Source organism: Agelaius phoeniceus, chromosome 6 (assembly GCF_051311805.1).
Source record: "Agelaius phoeniceus isolate bAgePho1 chromosome 6, bAgePho1.hap1, whole genome shotgun sequence".
Taxonomy (NCBI): Eukaryota; Metazoa; Chordata; class Aves; order Passeriformes; family Icteridae; genus Agelaius; species Agelaius phoeniceus.
The window spans coordinates 5,548,891-5,556,795 of NC_135270.1; positions in this window are offsets into that span (position 1 = coordinate 5,548,891).

Genomic DNA, 7,905 nt, shown 5'->3' on the forward strand with positions numbered 1-7,905 from the left:
AAAAATGGCAAGGGGGTAAGAAAGCAAAAATTCCACCACTCTTTTTTTTTTCAGGTTCTATTTAATATAAGCAAATGTTAGAATATTTTTCTTTTCCCAAAAAAAAAAAAAAAAAAAAAAAAAAAAAAAAAAAAAAAAAGCACCCCAGAGCATCTGCTGAAACCTTGGCTGCTTATTTAAACTCTGCCTTTAAACAATTTTGAAAGTTATCAGGCATATCAAACTCATTTGCAGACCTCCTGTTCATATCAAAACAAAGACACCTTTTATGTTTTCAGCATTTTATTGCGTGAGGATTTTCTAGACCTGCAGAACTTAATCTGAAAAGTCTCCCAGAGAAGTCAGTGATGGTTTAGACCAGGAGCAACCTGGTAGGGTAAAGTCCAGAGGATCTTTTACAATTTAGTAGATCCAGAGAATTTTTAACTGCATATTCCTCTACATATTAAAAAAATGTATTTTAATGTCTTCTGGCATTGAAGATAAATGTAAAACCCAAAATATAGCAAGATTTTTAAAAAAAAAAAAAAGTCTTTATGCTGGCAGAGTTTGAGTCTGAATGTTCATAGCCTCAGAATCTTCTCAGCATTCAGAGTGCCAGAGGTATTCTCTTAAAAGCCCTGAAATTGGTGAATTTTGGTGCACTTTCAGATGCTTCTTTTGAAGTCAGGTTGACGCAGATGCGCTAAAGAAAGCTCTTGCTGGAATTTCACAGGGCTGGATTCAGAGAAGAACAGAAAGGATGGATGGATCTGATGTGGGTATGAAATCAAGCGGTTTTCAGTGCCTATATTTTGAGATTTTGATATATTGTGTGGAGAAAGAGCTGTAAAGCTGTTTAAAATGCATTGCTCAGGTGAAACTTCTCAGCATTTCTTAGAATGCATTTATTTAATGCAAATCAAGTCAGAGCTTCCACTCATAGGCCAGGGCTGATTGTGCAGGGCATCATTCTTGGCCTGGAACTTGCATGACTTCAAATCAAATTTGGCTTCCTGACCTGTTTTAAATCAGGACAGGGATTCTTCTAGCAGGGCTTGACACCAGTTCCAGCTCCACTGTCTGCAGCTGACAGCTGGGAGCTGCAGCTCTTCATTCCTGAGCAGGGAGGTTTCAGTGCATCCCTTTCCTTCCTGGGCACGTTCAACATCTCTGTGGATCCAGCAGGTGAACTTGTCAGACACAAAGGTTCCTCAGGGGTGTGATGGAACTCCTGCCAGCAGCATGGCCTGGCACCTGGGAAAGGTGAGCTAACCACAGAAACACAGGGTGGGTCAGGCCGGAAGGGACCACAGCAGGGCTGTCCCCGAGCACTGGACTGTGTCCAGCTGGAATATCTCAGTGAGGGAGACTCCACAGCCTCTCTGGGCAGCCTGTTCCAGTGCTTCATCCCCCAGGTAGGAAGGAAGTTCTTCCTCATGTCCAGCTGGAGTTTCCTGCACATTCCAATTTCTGCCCGTTGCCTCGTGTGCTATTGCTCAGCACATGGAAAACACCTCCCTTCAAATCCTGACAGACACTGGCAGGGTCCTCCCCCCTCAGCCATCTCTTCTGGGGCTGGACAGGCCCAGCTCCTTCAGTCCATCCTCACAAGAGATGCTCCATCCCTTCATCATCTTTGTTACCCTCCCCTGGGTCTGCTCCAGGAGCTCCTCATCTCTCCTGTGCTGAGGAGCCCAGAGCTGGGCACAGCACTAATAAATAAAACAACTCACCCAAGACCAGATAGGGAGTGACAGAGAGAGGAAAGCACTTGGAACAATTCTCCAGCATGATGAAATTCCCATTTGTGGTTCTTCCCAGCCTAGGTCCAGGATAGTTCAGCAATTTTGGAAAATTACTGGAGTGAGGAGGATTTTGACAGCACGAGGAGGATTTTGACAGCACAAAGAAGATTTTGACAGCACACTCATGGAGACAGTGGAGCAGCAAGTCCATCTGTGTGGGAGTCATCCCACGTGCCATCTCAAAACCAGGGGATCCATCCCAAATCACCAAGCTTCGTGGCTGAAGAGCTTCAAACATCATTATGGATTCTACAACTTCACACAGGCAAATAGAACTGGTCCCAACAAAATAGAGGGGGAAAGGATTATGGGGAAATGGAGCCACAATTACTTCAGGGAAGTTATTTTGCAGTCCTTGACTGTAAAATCTCAATGAAGTTTTAAATACAGCCTAGCCCAAACAGGTGCAAACCAGCAGCAGTTCACAGAAAGGAATTGAATCATAATTCAGAAAATCATCAGAACTAAGTTTAAATAAGAATTTAAGGGGTTGAATATCTACTTTGCAAAGTAGCAGTGTTGACTTAAATTCAGAGAAATCTAAGTGGACAACTTGCTTCTTTAAAAGAAAAGAAAAAGTATAAAATTTTAAAAAGTATAAAATTTAAATTTAAAATAAAGTTTAAAAAAGAATTTAAGGGTTTGAATATCTACTTTGCTAAGTAGCAGTGTTGACTTAAGTTCAGAGAAATCAAAGTGGACAACTTGCTTGTTTGAAAGCAAAAAAAACCACAAAATTGAAATTGTGGGGTTTTTACTTAATCCAGTCTGACAAGGGGAGCTTTAAAAATAAATAAACCCTCTCCTGCAGTATTTGAAGCACAAAGCTGCAGAGTAGAGACTGAGTATGAATCCACCTTTGCCAAGTAAAACCTAAAGGGTAAACCATAGACAGTTACAGAGAGAAATATATGTTTTCTTCCCTCATTATAAATGAACATATTTATTGTAACAAGAGGAACGTGTTTATCTGCTGCACGCTGTTCCCTGTAAATCAGAGCCCTTCTGTTGCCCTGTAGGTAATTTCTGTGGAATAACTGTTCATAAACTTCTCAAAATCCATTGGTGTAGGCCTGACCTGAAGGAGGTTATCTGTGAATCTACAAACTTCTCTGGTGCAGCTGGAAAAGCTTGTATGTCCCAGGAGAGGAAGAGCTGCAATTTGCAGCCCTCACCAATTTTAGCTGCCAGAGAGTACGTGAGGTCTGTCAGCTGCCTGGAGGCAACTGCAACCTCTGCTGGAAGATTCCAGGCCACTTCCAGCTCCTGTCAGGTACCTGAAGGCAGCAAGGATCCTCCTGGGGCACTCACAGAACCTCTGCTCACCATCTGACCCACCTACCATTCAGCCTAGGTGGTGAGGCTCCTCTCAGAGACCTCTACCAGCCCAGCAAAAGCAGTATCACAGTCCTTTGTGGGGGCACAGCAGCCCCAGCACACAGCCCAGCAGCCCAGCAGACACACATTTTCAAAATCATGGTCCTCTCACCAGGGATACAACCAGGATGGGGAAAGGGAACAGCACAGAAGGCCCTGAAATTCTCAGTGTGCTAAATACAGTCAGCAGAGGTCAAAGCTTGAAGGAACACAGGTTTCTTGGGGGGTTCCATCACCTTCCAAAGAAACAGTAGGAGTCCTGGCAGCTGGGGGTCTCATGGAAATCTACAGCACATCAGCAGCACCCATTACCAGACTGATCAAATGCCCTCATTGCTTTGGGCTTTCATTTCTGCAGACCCTATGGAAACACCCTCATCTTCCACATGATCACTCTTGCAAACTATCTTAGGATAGTGAATTATCTGGGGTAAGCCACCCTAACTGTCTGCTGATGCACTGGGGTTTTCTTTCTTCACAGCTAAGAAGAGAATGTTGGGGGAGGAATTAATTTAAGCAAGAACCTGCCAACCTGGCTCCCATCCAAACTGTACTATCTTTTTACTACTGTGCACCTCGTGCAGGTTCCTCCAGCCTCTGTTTTCTCAAAGAAATACTGAATGATAACATATGATGAATGATAATGTGGGAGACTTCCCTGACACCATTCTCCAGCTCCAAAAGGAGCTACATTCCGTGCTTTGTTTTCCTCCCAAAGAGCAGGAGCATGGCTCTGCCACTGGGCAGTGCAGGGCTCTAAGGGTTCCTGCACTCTTCAGCCAGAGAAACACTCCCACAGTGCCTTCTCTCCCTCTGAATGGAGCCAAGCAGCCATCACAGACCCCCCTCCCACACCTGTAATTCCAATTCCCTCCCCTGTTTCCAGTTGAGGAGGGTGTTGTTTGGGGTGTCTGTGGGTGCCAATCACACTCTGATCAAAAACAGGGCTGCAAAAGAAGAGTTATTTTAAAAGAAGACCCTACACCATTCCCAGAGTGGAGAAGCCTTACCAGATGCAGGTGGTACAAAGCTCAGCTGCTGAAACTGAGGACAAGAGCAAACAGAAATGAACTGGGGGGGGAAATTAAAAGAACCTCACATTTTCAGTTTTTGTACTGCTGTTTTTACCGTGGAAAAGTGGAACAAATTTAATCCTTAGCATAACTCTAAACTGCACATATTAATTACGCAGAGAAAGGGAGATAATATATTTTAATGTTAAAAAAAAAAAAAAAAAAAAAAGCCAGACACCTTTGGCCATTGAACGTGAGTGAAATGGGACTTCCAAATGGCTGGATAGCCTGAGGGAAGCAATGTGCTATCAGTCCCGGGTCGTTGTCTGCTACTGTAATCTTCCCCCTACAAATAAATCCCGTGTCGGGCTGCCTAAAGCGAACCAGCCCATGGGGCAATTTGCTCGCTGTATAAAGAAAATAAAAAGAAGAGGGGAACCCCCCTTTCAGCGCTGCACCCTGGGTGAGGAAGCAGCTCTGCCTGCCTCCTGCGGCAGGGCACACGCTGGCTGGTGCTTACCTTTTAAAAGCAATTGAAGGCGGTGTGCTCTCGGTGCGAGGCGGCTCCGGCACGTGTGTCACCCATGCGTGTCTGCTTCGCCATCGGCGTGTATGGCTCATCATCTGTCTGCTCTGAACAATAACTGTTAGGTTAGCAGCCTTTTCACTTGTAAATGTAAATATTGTATCTAGAACACAATATTTGAAACACAAAATACGGTGTTATTAAGACAGCACTCACACATCAATTCTTGTGTGACTATAATTTGTGAAATGCCTTAGGAGGGGCTTATAAATAAAGTATAAGGTGTTATTATGAAATACATTTTAACCAAATGCACAGAAATATCTCGTTCCTATTGAAATCAATAGCAAAACTCCCACTAATTTCAGCGGTGAAAAGAGGAGACCCTTGGAAATTGCTGCGTTACACTGAGCAAACACATCACAGCACATTTCACTCTTCACAAGTAACACAGCTCTGGAAGAAAAAAAGGGGGTGAAGATGGATATTAGAACACGCTGAAGATTTTCGTCCCCCACTCCTGCTGCCGGCTGCAGTGCCTGGCGAGGCAGCACGTCCCCACGGAGCCATCCATCCATCCATCCATCCATCCATCCATCCATCCATCCATCCATCCATCCATCCATCCATCCATCCATCCATCCATCCCCTGCCCGCTCCCAGCTGCGCTCCCGGGCTGCCCCGGGGATGCGGCACCGGGGCCGGGGCGGCTCCAGCGGGGGTTCCGGGCCGATCCCGCCCGGGGCGGTGCCCCTTGGCTGGGCTGGCAGCAGGACAAGGCTGCCCGTGCCCCGCGGAGCGCCCCGGGCGCTGCGGGCACCGAGCGCGCCCCGGCTTCTCCCCGATGTGCAGCCAGCCAGGCGGGCACTTCTCCCCTTCCACAGGGCACGGCAAGGAGCCAGCGAGCCAGAAATGTCTCCTCTCCGCCACGGCCAGCTGGGCTGTCACTGAGATCATCCCAAAGTCCATCCGCGCACATCCCGCGGCTTTGTCGCACGGCCCCCGCCCGGAGCAGCCCGGCAGGGAAAACCTTGGGAAAGGCTGGGAATGCACCATGGAAGGGCTGGCAAGGCCGGGAAAAGCCGGGAAGGGCAGGGAAGAGCCATGGGGAGCTGCCCCTGCCCGCGCATCGGCACCTGCAGGAACAGCGAGCAGCGCGCAGAAGTTGTCGGGGGAGGAAGGGATGGGAAGCTCTTTTTCCGTTCCAGGTTGAGCAGAAGTTGGCGTTTCCATAACAAGCTGCATTAGTGGGTATAAACACGGTAATTAGCTGTAGAAGTGCTGGGTTTGTACCTGTAATTAATTGTTCCCGGATTCAAGTTAGCTGTGTGAGGAGGGACCTGCCTGTTGTGGTGTTTAATGCAATTTATCTCTTGCTTATAAATACATAACGTCCAGGTCTGATAAAAATTTACTAAATGTACTAAAAAAATGTACTAAATGTATTAAAAAAAATTAAAACTGATGTTTCCTTGATATTTGTGAACGGATGCCTTTAAAACTTAAAATATACTTAAAACTGACCAGTATCAAAATCAAAGCTCATTTTTGCTTGCTTTAAGCTCTTCATTTTAATAACCATTTTAATAACCGTCTCATGCTTTGAGCAAAGCTGCTCTTTTTCCCCAAAGGCTCCTGAGTTTACGTGCATTTAATCTCATCTGCAGCACTGCAGCCACCTCAGCAGCACAGCCCTGCTCGCCCGAGTCTCCAGTGAAGTGCTATCTGCGGTGACAAATATGCCAAAAGGAAAACATAACCAGCCTGGATGGTACCTCTGCTTTACAAAGGCTGCTTGTGATGCCTGTGCTTTGACTCAAAACTCCCCGCACATTGGCTTTTTAATCATGAGATCCCTTTTTTCAGCACAGCATCGAGAGTAACAACTGCAGCACAATGAGCCAGCTTCATAGATATGGGAATGTTTAGATTTCCCTGCCAGTGACTAAAGGCCTTTAGCTTTCACTAGCCAGTCCCAGCTCGCATTGTTGTTGCCTGTTGATTTGTCTTCTCTCATTATTCCTTGACATGCAGCTCTCCACCCACGCCCACACTAACAACCCTCACACAAAGCACATTGAGGTATTAACCAGGTTACAAGTTCAATGGAAAATTACACTAAGATTGTGCTGTGTGGCAATATAAAGGGATGGCATTCACTCTCCCAAAGAGCCTGTTAAAAACGCAGCTGGGTTGTTTTTTTCCCCCTTTCAAGCATCCTAACAAAAACAATTTTTAGAAGTGGGGGGTGTATATCTGGGTGTACGTGTGTCCGTGCGTCCTTTAGGTACAACGGGGACAGACAGACACAGGCCTGGCACGGTGCAAATCCCCTCTGGAAATTCTGCTGGATTCTGGAGTTCATTTAGAGCATCCCCAGAAACCCCAGCTAAATAAACAACCTCCTCCTGCTCTCAGTTAGATATGTGAACCTATCTTCTTTTTGTTAGCCCAACTTACAGGCTGGTGGAAGGGCTGAAAGTCTTTAAAAGTGTTCCTTAAGAACCTCTCCTTACTGAAAATAAAATCAAAATTAAACTCATGGTTGTCTTGTTTTTGTTAGCCCAAATTACAGGCTGGTGGAAGGGCTGAAACTCTATAAAAGTGTTCCTTAAGAGCCCCTCCTTACTGAAAACTGAAAATAAAATCAAAATAAAACTTAACGAGATTAACCTAGCACAGTAACAAAATTTGCAACACCACACTATAAGGTTAAAAAGAAAATAGTATAATAAAGGAAATACAAAGGCTTTGGCATGGTTTTTACAATCAACAATGGTTAATCTTGATATGTAGTTGTGAACAACTTCAAAACACTTAAGTTTAAAACTCTTGCAAGCACTTTTAATTGATTAGGAATGAATTCTAGATGCACAAAGATGATTGGACTGTGAACAGTAGTACAACTATATCTAAGAACAATTAACTCTTGCCGACCAAAAAAGAAACGTATGATGCATGAAAATGTGTATAAAACATCTATAGAATATTCTTGTCAAATATAAATGAAATTAACTTTATTATAGAAATCATTCTGGGAGATTTCTAGGGAAGACAAATACTTACATTTCGACATAAAACAAATCGGATTATATCGAAGACACAATCTACCTTTTATCTATCAAACTCTTTTCTTCATGGCAGCTCTCTCTTAACCCCTGTTTGCACATAGCTTCAGCCGTTAACAACCTTTGGAAATACC